Source organism: Zea mays, chromosome 5 (assembly GCF_902167145.1).
Source record: "Zea mays cultivar B73 chromosome 5, Zm-B73-REFERENCE-NAM-5.0, whole genome shotgun sequence".
NCBI classification, from domain to species: Eukaryota; Viridiplantae; Streptophyta; class Magnoliopsida; order Poales; family Poaceae; genus Zea; species Zea mays.
Genome location: NC_050100.1, coordinates 187,311,137 through 187,323,011, shown reverse-complemented (window position 1 = coordinate 187,323,011; position 11,875 = coordinate 187,311,137).

Here is an 11,875-nt window from a genome sequence, read left to right as displayed (position 1 = left end):
GCGATCAACTCAATTGTAACCAAGGCAAGAGGCACCAATTGTGTGGTGGCCCTTGCGGGGAAGTTTTGTTCCCGTTTGATTGAGAAGAAGAAGCTCACTCGGTCCGAGAGACCGTTTGAGAGAGGGAAAGGGTTGAAAGAGACCCGGTCTTTGTGACCTCCTCAACGGGGAGTAGGTTTGCGAGAACCGAACCTCGGTAAAACAAATCCGCGTGTCACACTTCTTATTTGCTTGCGATTTGTTTTTCACCCTCTCTCGCGAACTCGATTATATTTCTAACGCTAACCCGGCTTGTAGTTGTGATTAACTTTGCAAATTTCAGTTTCGCCCTATTCACCCCCCCTCTAGGCGACTTTCACTTATCGCAGAAGGTGATGAGTGAGGTATCTGTATCTCGGAGGCGTAGGAGTCCCTCGGCTCGGTCAGCCTTGGCTGCTTACGTGTACTCCGTCATTTTCAGGATCCCACTTTCGAAGTAGTCGAAAAGCACGAAAGACGTTCTGGCAGAAAAGTTCTTTTCCGAGGAAAATTTTGACGCGGAGGGGGGTTCCCCCCTTCTAGCCCCCGAGGGAGGGTCGGGCTTTGAGGCAAGGCTGACCCTTCCTTGATGGTTAGGCTTTGTGCGTGAACGAGGTGTACGAACGACTTGAAAGCATCTTAAGGGTAGAAGCGACGTAGCTGTCAGATGTTCCAGGCGTTGTTGTAGACCTTGCCTTGACTGTTGGCAGCTTGTACGTCCCGGGCTTCAGAACTTTGGCGATGACGAATGACCCTTCCCAGGGAGGCGTGAGCTTGTGTCGCCCTCGGGCGTCTTGCCGCAGCCGAAGCACCAAGTCGCCCACCTGGAGGTCTCGGGACCGAACCCCTTGGGCGTGGAAGCGTCGCAGGGACTGCTGGTACCGCGCCGAGTGTAGTAAGGCCATGTCCCGAGCCTCTTCCAGCTAGTCCAGTGAGTCTTCTCGGTTAGCTCGATTGCTTTGGTCGTCGTAGGCCCTCGTCCTCGGGGAATCGTATTCTAAGTCTGTGGGCAAGATGGCCTCGGCCCCATAGACTAGAAAGAACGGTGTGAAGCCCGTGGCTCGGCTCGGCATTGTCCTCAGACTCCAGACCACCGAGGGGAGCTCCTTCATCCATCGCTTGCCGAACTTGTTGAGGTCGTTGTAGATCCGCGGCTTGAGCCCTTGCAGAATCATGCCGTTGGCACGCTCTACTTGCCCATTCGTCATGGGGTGAGCCACGGCGGCCCAGTCCACCCCGATGTGGTGATCCTCGCAGAAGTCCAGGAACTTCCTGCCGCTGAACTGGGTGCCGTTGTCGGTGATGATGGAGTTCGAGACCCCAAAGCGATGGATGATGTTGGTGAAGAACGCCACCGCCTCTTCGGACCTGATGCTGTTTAGGGGTCAGACCTCGATCCACTTGGAGAATTTGTCGATGGCGACCAGCAGGTGCGTGTAGCCCCCGGGTGCCTTCTGCAAGGGGCCGATGAGGTCCAGCCCCCACACAACAAACGACCAGGTGATGGGTATCGTCTGCAGGGCCTAAGCGGGCATGTGTGTCTGCCTCGCATAGAACTGACACCCTTGGCAGGTGCGGACAATTCTAGTGGCGTCGACCACCGCGGTCGGCCAGTAGAAACCTTGTCGGAAGGCGTTTCCAACAAGGGCTCGAGGCGCTGTGTGATGACCGCAAGCCCCCGAGTGTATTTCTTGTAAGAGCTCCTGGCCTTCGCCGATGGATATGCATCGCTGGAGGATGCCTGAGGGGCTACGGTGGTAGAGCTCCTTCTCATCCCCAGCAAGACGAACGACTTGGCGCGCCGCGCCAACCGCCGAGCTTTGGCTCGGTCGAGGGGTAGCTCTCCTTGGTGGAGATATTGCAGGTACGGGGTCTGCCAGTTTCGATTAGGCGTGACCCCGCTCCGCTCCTCCTCGACGCGCAGTGTCTCACCCTCGGGGGCCAAGGGTGCCTCGGGCTGAGCCGAGGCCTTCTCGGGCTCGGGCGCGTCGTCGGTCTTGACGGAGGGTTGATGCAGGTCTCGGGAGAAGACGTCTGGGGGAACCGTTGTCCGCCCCGAGGCTATCTTAGCCAGCTCGTCCGCAGTCTCGTTGTACCGTCGGGCGATGTGGTTGAGCTCGAGCCCGTAGAACTTGTCCTCTAGGCGCCGGACCTCATCGTAGTAGGCTTCCATCTTCGGGTCGCGACAGTGGGAGTTCTTCATGACTTGGTCAATGATGAGATGCGAGTCACCGCGAGCGTCGAGGCATTGGACCCCTAGCTCGATGGCGATGCGCAACCCATTGACCAGAGCCACGTACTCGGCCACATTGTTGGACGCCGGGAAATGGAGGCGCGGCACGTAGCGTAGGTGCTTCCAGAGGGGCGAGATGAAGAGCAGGCCCACGCCTGCCCCTGTCTTCATCAGCGACCCGTCGAAAAACATGGTCCAGAGCTCCGGTTGGATCGGAGCTGTTGGGAGCTGGGTATCGACCCATTCAGCCACAAAGTCCGCCAAGACTTGGGACTTGATGGCCTTCCAAGGGGAGAACGAGATTGTCTCGCCCATGATTTCCACTGCCCACTTTGCAATCCCACCTGAGGCTTCTCGGCACTGGATGTTCTCCACCAGGGGGAAGGATGACACCACAGTTACCGGATGAGACTCGAAGTAGTGTCGCAACTTCCGCCGCGTCAGGATCACCGCGTACAGCAACTTCTAAATTTGTGGGTAGCGGATCTTAGTCTCAGACAGTACCTCACTGATGAAATAGACTGGCCTCTGGATGGGCAATGCATGCCCCTCTTCTCGTCTCTCAACCATGATCGCGGCGCTGACCACCTGAGTGGTAGCGGCGACGTAGACCAAGAGGGCTTCTCCGGCAGCGGGGGGCACCAAGATGGGCGCGTTCGTGAGGAGCGCCTTCAAGTTCCCGAGGGCTTCCTTGGCCTCAGGGGTCTAAGTGAAGCACTCGACCTTTCTTAAGATGCGGTACAGAGGCAGGCCTCTTTCGCCGAGGCGCGAGATGAAACGGCTCAGAGCCGCAAGGCATCCCGTGACCCTTTGTACGCCTCTCAAGTCCTTGATGGGCCCCATGTTGGTGATGGCCGCGATTTTCTCCGGGTTGGCCTCGATGCCCCGCTCGGAGACGATGAACCCCAAGAGCATGCCTCGGGGGACCCCGAAGACGCACTTCTCGGGATTGAGCTTTACGCCTTTCGCCTTGAGACACCGGAATGTCGTTTCAAGGTCGGAAAGGAGGTCGGAGGCTTTCCTCGTCTTGACTACGATGTCATCGACGTAGGCCTCGACCGTTCAACCAATGTGTTCGCCGAACACGTGGTTCATGCACCTTTGGTATGTCGCACCCGCATTCCTCAAACCTAACGGCATGGTAACATAGCAGTACATGCCGAAAGGTGTGATGAAAGAAGTCGCGAGCTGGTCGGACTCTTTCATCCTGATTTGGTGATACCCTGAGTAGGCATCGAGGAAAGACAGGGTTTCGCACCCAGCAGTGGAATCCACGATTTGATCGATGCGAGGCAGAGGGTAGGGAACTTTTGGACATGCCTTGTTTAGACCAGTGTAGTCTACACACATCCGCCATTTCCCTCCTTTCTTTCTCACAAGCACAGGGTTGGCAAGCCATTCGGGATGGAATACCTCTTTGATGAACCCTGTCGCCATTAGCTTGTGGATCTCCTCGCCTATGGCTCTGCGTTTTTCTTCATCGAATCGGCGCAGAGGCTGCTTCACGGGTCGGGCCCCAGCTCGGATATCCAGCGAGTGCTCGGCGACATCTCTCGGTATGCCGGGCATGTCCGAGGGACTCCACACGAAAACGTCGGCGTTTGCGTGGAGAAAGTCGACGAGCACTGCTTCCTATATGGGATCGAGCTCGGAGCCGATCCGGATCTGCTTGGAGGCGTCGTTGCTGGGGTCGAGAGAGACAGACTTAACCGTCTCCGCTGGCTCGAAGTTGCCGGCATGGCGCTTCACGTCTGGCGCCTCCTTGGAGAGGCTCTCCAGGTCGGCGATGAGGGTCTCGGATTCGGCGAGGGCCTCGGCGTACTCCACGCACTCCATGTCGCATTCGTACGCGTGTCGGTACGTGGGGCCGACGGTGATGACCCCGTTGGGGCCCGACATCTTGAGCTTGAGGTAGGTGTAGTTGGGGACGGCCATGAACTTGGCGTAGCATGGCCTCCCCAACACTGCGTGGTAGGTTCCTTGGAACCCGACCACCTCGAACGTGAGGGTTTCCCTTCAGAAGTTGGAGGGAGTCCCGAAGCAGACGGGTAGATCGAGTTGTCCGAGGGGCTGGACGCGTTTCCCGGGGATGATCCCGTGGAAAGGCGCCGCGCCTGCCCGGACCGAGGACAGATTGATCCGCAGGAGCCCGAGGGTCTCGGCGTAGATGATGTTGAGGCTGCTGCCTCCGTCCATGAGGACCTTGGTGAGCCTGACGTTGCCGATGACGGGGTCGACAACGAGCGGGTATTTCCCCGGATTCGGCACGCGGTCGAGGTGGTCGCCCTGGTCGAAGGTGATGGGCTTGTCGGACCAGTCTAGGTAGACTGGCGCCGCCACCTTTACCGAGCAGACCTCCCGACGCTCTTGCTTGCGGTACCGAGCCGAGGCATTCGCCACTTGCCCACTGTAGATCATGAAGCAGTCGTGGACCTCGGGGAACTCTCCTGCCTTGCAATCCTCCTTCTTATCGTCGTCGTGGGCCCTGCCACCCTCCGCAGGTGGCCCGGCCTTGTGAAAGTGGCGCCGAAGCATGGCGCATTCCTCAAGGGTGTGCTTGACGGGCCCCTGATGATAGGGGCACGACTCCTTGAGCATCTTGTCGAAGAGATTGGCGCCTCCGGGAGGTTTCCGAGGGTTCTTGTACTCAGCGACGGCGACAAGGTCCACGTCGGCGGCGTCGCATTTCGCGTGCGACTTCTTCTTGCCTTTCTTCTTGGTGCCGCGCTGAGTGGACGCCTCGAGGACATCTTCCGGCTGGCGGCCCTGGGGCTGCTTATCCTTCCGGAAGATGGCCTCAACCGCCTCCTGGCCAGAGGCGAACTTGGTGGCGATGTCCATCAGCTCGCTCGCCCTGGTGGGGGTCTTGCGACCCAGCTTGCTCACCAGGTCGTGGCAGGTGGTGCCGGCGAGGAACGCGCCGATGACATCCGAGTCGGTGACGTTGGGCAGCTCGGTGCGCTGCTTCAAGAATCGCCGGATGTAGTCCCGGAGAGACTCTCCCGGCTGCTGGCGGCAGCTTCAGAGATCCTAGGAGTTCCCAGGGCGCACGTACGTGCCCTGGAAGTTGCCGGCGAAGGCTCGGACCAGGTCGTCCCATTTGGAGATCTGCCCTAGAGGCAAATGCTCCAGCCAGGCTCGAGCGGTGTCGGAGAGGAACAGGGGGAGATTGCGGATGATGAAGTTGTCATCGTCCGTTCCACCCAGGTGGCAGGCCAGCCGGTAGTCCGCGAGCCACAGTTCCGGCCTCGTCTCCCCCGAGTACTTTGTGATAGTGGTCGGGGTTCGGAACCGGGTCGGGAACGGCGCCCGTCGTATAGCCCGGCTGAAAGCCTGCGGACCGGGTGGTTTGGGCGAGGGACTCCGATCTTCCCCGCTGTCGTAGCGTCCCCCACGCCTGGGGTGGTAGCCTCGGCGCACCTTCTCGTCGAGGTGGGCTCGACGGTTGCGGTGATGGTGCTCGTTGCCGAGGCGACCCGGGGCCGCAGGCGCTGTGTTGCGCGTGCGCCCGGTGTGGACCGAGGCTTCCCGCATGAGTCGGGAAGTCGCGGCGCGATGTTCCGAGGGGTACCCCTGCCTTCGGGAGGCAGAGCTTTCGGCGCGTCGGACTGCGACATCCTCCAGGAGATTCTTGAGCTCTCCCTGGATACGCCGCCCCTCGGTGGTTGATGGTTCCGGCAGCGCGCGGAGAAGTGTTGCTGCTGCAGCCAGGTTTTGGCCGACCCCACTGGAAGCCGGTGGCGGCCTTACCCTGACATCGTCGGCGATGCGGTGCTGGATGCCCTGGGGTAGATGACGCGCTTCTCCGGCCGGAGGTTGGCCTGCCCATTCCTGCCCGATGTCCCGGTGGAATGGCTCAAGTGTTCCTGCTCGCTCGTCGAGCCTGGCCTGCATCTCGCGGATTTGCTCGAGCTGTGAGTCCTGACCCCCCGCAGGGACTGGGACCACAGATAGCTCCCGAAGGATGTCAACGCGAGGCGCAGGCCTAGGGGGATCACCGTTCTCCGGTATACCAAGATGGTTGCCTTCGCCGGGACCCCCTAGATCGACGTGGAAACATTCACGACTTGGGCTGCAGTCCTCGTCGCCGAAGCTGCGGCTACCGTCGGAACAATCGGAGAGGCAGTAGTCGCATGCGGTCATGAAGTCCCGCATGGCACTAGGGTTACCAAGTCCGGAGAAATCCCAACAAAAGTCGGGCTCGTCATCTTCCTCGGAACCCGAGGGCCTGTAGGTCGAGACGGCTGTCAGCCGGTCCCAGGGTGACCGCATACCGTACCCCGGAGGGTTTGGACTCGCCTCTGTGAAAGCGTCCACCGAAGCGAAGTCGCTTGGTGGGTCGAGGCTGAATCCAAAAGGCACGAGATGGGAATCGGTCGGTACCTCTTGGTCGACGGGCGGTGACGAAGTCACGTCAGGGGCAGACTGCACCGTCGTCTCAGGTACGAGGGTGACACCCAGCAAGTCCTTTGCGAGCGTGCTGGCGTCGTCCGTCCGCTTGGAGTTGGCGTGTTGCGGGGAAACGACGCTCGTCTTCGTCTCAGACGCGAAGTCGATGCCCGACGTGTCCCCCGTTGGGGCGCCGGCGCCGTCGACTCGCTCGACAGCCGACGAGGTGCCGCCTCCTGCTTGGCCTTGGTTGCCCCGCCTCCTCCTTCGTCGGCGGGGGAGGCGACGGGACAAACCCGAATGTTGTTCTTCCGCCACGTGGGGAAGACGTCGTCGATTCCGCCGCCAGCGGGCGGGTTGTCGGCCGCTATTGTCGCTGTCGCGCGGTGGGGGAAGGAGTATCATGTCATAGCTGCTGTCGAGGGACATGAACTCAAGACTCCCGAAACGGAGCACCGTCCCAGGCTGGAAAGGTTGCTGGAGACTACCCATCTGGAGCTTGACGAAAAGCTGTTCGTCAACACGCAGCATGCCCCTACCCGGCGCGCCAACTGTCGGCGTTTCGACCCCGGGGGGTCCCTGGACCGACGAGTAAATTGTCGCCGCGTGCCCCAGCCCAGATGGGTCGGCGCGAGATGGAGCGCAAAGGGGGGAAAAGCCAGAGGGAGACAGGCGTAAAAGGGGAAACCCGCGCCTTCGTGTTTGTCCCGCGCCCAGGTCGGGTGCGCTTGCAGTAGGGGGTTACAAGCGGCCGCGCGGGAGGGAGCGAGAGGCCTACGCGCGCGCCGTCCCGTCCTTCCCCGCGCGACCAACCCTCTGTAAGAGGGCCCTGGACCTTCCTTTTATAGGCGTAAGGAGAGGGTCCAGGTGTACAATGGGAGATGTAGCAGTGTGAAAGGGATTTAGGCTTACACCTATTTCCTAATTGATTTTGGTGGTTGAATTGCCCAACACAAATAATTGGACTAACTAGTTTGCTCTAGATTATATGTTCTACAGGTGCCAAAGGTTCATCTACAACTATACTAAATCGACTGTCCGGAATACCGTAGATTATTCCAGACAGGAGAAGCTTTTTGGAAAAACAGGCCAAGCGCGGACCGTCCGGGCCCTTGCGGCGGACCGTCCGCAACACCAGGATGATCCTCGGACAGAACCAATGCAAAATTCAAGTCTACACTATGGACCGTCCGGAGGAAAAGCAAGGATTGTCCGAGACCTCGCGCGGACCGTCCGGCCTCAGGCGCGGACCGTCCGGTAGGTGAGGAACCGAAAACCCGAAGGTAACAGGTTCGGAAAAATGAATTTTAGCGTCCTCGCGGACCGTCCGGGGTGCACGACCGGACCGTCCGCGACTGGCTTTATCTGACATCTGACGACGCATTAAATGCAATATAGCCGTTGATATAGCCGTTACTGCTGACCGTTGCGTTTTCAGCCGTTGATCTACAGGCACAGACCGTCCGGACCAGGCGGGCGGACCGTCCGCGGTTGGCAGAATGGAGCAACGGCTAGGAAGTGGTTGGTGGCTATAAATACAACCCCAACCACCTCCATTCACATCATCCAAGTATTCCAATCTTCAACATTCAATACAAGAGCTAGCAATCCATTCCAAGACACATTCAAAGCCTCCATCTCTCCAAGTTTCACCATTGAGAAAAGAGATCATTAGCGATTAGTGACTTGAGAGAGAAAGTGATCCGTGTGTTATTTGTCGCTCTTGTCGCTTGGCTTTTGCAATCGTGCTTTCTTTCGATCTTTCTTGCGATCAACTCAATTGTAACCAAGGCAAGAGACACCAATTGTGTGGTGGTCCTTGCGGGGAAGTTTGTTCCCGTTTGATTGAGAAGAAGAAGCTCATTCGGTCCGAGGGACCGTTTGAGAGAGGGAAAGGGTTGAAAGAGACCCGGTCTTTGTGACCACCTCAACGGGGAGTAGGTTTGCAAGAACCGAACCTCGGTAAAACAAATCACCGTGTCTCACTCTTTATTCGCTCACGATTTGTTTTGCGCCCTCTCTCTCGGACTCGATTATATTTCTAACGCTAACCCGACTTGTAGTTGTGATTAAGTTGTTAAAATTTAGATTCGCCCTATTCACCTCCCCTCTAGGCGACTTTCAATTGGTATCAAAGCCCGGTGCTTCATTAGAGCCTAACCGCTCGAAGTGATGCCGGGAGAACTCGCCAAGAAGGAGATGGAAACCGGCGACAAGCCCGCTACAAGCCACGGGAAGGCTTCATCGGAAGAGTCCCACAACAAGGAGAAGAAGAAGGAGAAGAAGAAGGAGAAGAAGACTTCTTCTCACAAGTCGCATCGGAGTGGCAACAAAATAAAGAAAATGAGGAAGGTGGTCTACTACGAAACCGACACTTCATCACCTTCTACCTCCGGCTATGACGCGCCCTCCATAACTTCTAAGCGCCATGAGCACAAGAAGTTTAGTAAGATCCCCTTACATTATCCTCATACTTCTAGACATACTCCATTACTTTCTGTTCCATTAGGCAAACCGCCAACCTTTGACGGTGAAGATTATGCTAGGTGGAGTGATTTAATGAAATTTCATCTAACCTCACTCCACAAAAGTATATGGAATGTTGTTGAGTTTGGAGCACAGGTACCATTTGTAGGGTATGAGGATTATGATGAGGACGAGGTGGCCCAAATCGAGCACTTCAACTCCCAAGCCACAACCATACTCCTCGCCTCTCTAAGTAGGGAGGAGTACAACAAGGTGCAAGGACTAAAAAGCGCCAAGGAAGTTTGGGACGTGCTCAAAACCGCGCACGAGGGTGATGAACTCACCAAGATCACCAAGCGGGAAACGATCGAGGGGGAGCTCGGTCGCTTCCGCCTTCGCCAAGGGGAGGGGCCACAAGATATGTACAACCGGCTCAAGACCTTAGTGAATCAAGTGCGCAACCTCGGGAGCAAAAAGTGGGATGACCACGAGGTGGTTAAGGTTATTCTAAGATCTCTTATTTTCCTTAACCCTACTCAAGTACAATTAATTCGTGGTAATCCAAGATATACACTAATGACTCCCGAGGAAGTAATCGGGAATTTTGTGAGCTTTGAATTTATGATCAAGGGCTCACGGAAGATCAACGAGCTTGACGGTCCTTCTACGTCCGAAGCTCAACCGGTCACATTTAAGGCGACGGAGGAGAAGGAGGAGGAGTCTACACCGAGTAGAACACCCATCGACGCCTCCAAGCTCGACAACGAGGAGATGGCGCTTGTCATCAAAAGCTTTCGCCAAATCCTCAAGCAAAGGAGGGGGAAAGATTACAAGCCCCACTCCAAGAAGGTTTGCTACAAGTGTGGTAAGCCCGGTCACTTTATTGCAAAATGTCCTATATCTAGTGACAGTGACAGGGGCGACGACAAGAAGGGGAGAAGAAAGGAGAAGAAGAGGTACTACAAGAAGAAGGGCGGCGATGCCCATGTTTGTCGCGAGTGGGACTCCGACGAAAGCTCTAGCGACTCCTCCGACGACGAGGACGCCGCCAACATCGCTGTCACCAAGGGACTTCTCTTCCCCAACATCGGCCACAAGTGCCTCATGGCAAAGGACGACAAAAAGAAGAAGGTTAAATCTAAATCCTCCACTAGATATGAATCCTCTAGTGATAAAAATGCTAGTGATGAGGAAGATAACTTGCGCACTCTTTTTGCCAATTTAAACATGCAACAAAAGGAGAAACTAAATGAATTAATTAGTGCCATCCATGAGAAGGATGATCTCTTAGACTCCCAAGAGGACTTCCTAATCAAGGAAAACAAAAATCATGTTAAGGTTAAAAATGCTTATGCTCTAGAAGTTGAAAATGTGAAAAATTATCTAGTGAGCTAAGCACTTGCCATGAGACAATCGACAACCTTAGAAATGAAAATGCTAATTTATTAGCTAAGGTTGATTCAAATGTTTGTGATGTTTCAATTCCCAATCTTAGAAATGATAATGATGATTTGCTTGCTAAGATTGAAGAATTGAATATGTCTCTTGCTAGCCTTAGGTTTGAAAATGAAAAATTGCTTGCTAAGGCTAAAGAATTAGATGTTTGCAATGTTACAATTTCCGACCTTAGAACTAAAAATGATATATTGCATGCTAAGGTTGTAGAATTAAAATCTTGCAAACTCTCTACATCAACCGTTGAGCACACTTCTATTTGTACTAGATGTAGAGATGTTGATGTTAATGCTATACATGATCACATGGCTCTAATTAAACAACAAAATGATCATATAGCAAAACTAGATGCTAAAATTGCCGAGCATGAAATTGAAAATGAAAAATTTAAATTTGCTCGTAGTATGCTTTATAGTGGGAGACGCCCTGGCATTAAGGATGGCATTGGCTTCCAACAGGGAGGCAATGTCAAACTTAATGCCCCTCCTAAGAAATTGTCCAACTTTGTTAAGGGCAAGGCTCCCATGCCTCAGGATAACGAGGGTTACATTTTGTACCCTGCCGGTTATCCCGAGGACAAAATTAGGAGAATTCATTCTAGGAAGTCTCACTCTGGCCCTAATCATGCATTTATGTATAAGGGTGAGACATCTAGTTCTAGGCAACCAACCCGTGCTAAGTTGCCTAAGAAGAAAACTCCTAGTGCATCAAATGATCATGACATTTCATTTAAAACTTTTGATGCATCTTATGTTTTAACTAACAAATCCGGCAAGGTAGTTGCCAAGTATGTTGGGGGCAAGCACAAGGGGTCAAAGACTTGTGTTTGGGTACCCAAAGTTCTTGTGTCTAATGCCAAAGGACCCAAAACCATTTGGGTACCTAAAGTCAAGAATTAAACTTGTTTTGTAGGTTTATGCATCCGGGGGCTCAAGTTGGATCATCGACAGCGGGTGCACAAACCACATGACAGGGGAGAAGAAAATGTTCTCCTCCTATGAGAAAAACCAAGATCCCCAACGAGCTATCACATTCGATGATGGAAATCAAGGTTTGGTCAAAGGATTGGGTAAAATTGCTATATATCCTGACCACTCTATTTCCAATGTTTTTCTTGTAGATTCATTAGATTACAATTTGCTTTCCGTTTCTCAATTATGCAAAATGGGCTACAATTGTCTATTTACTGATATAGATGTCACTGTCTTTAGAAGAAGTGATGATTCAATAGCATTTAAGGGAGTCTTAGAGGGTCAGCTATACTTAGTAGATTTTGATAGAGCTGAACTCGACACTTGCTTAATTGCTAAGACT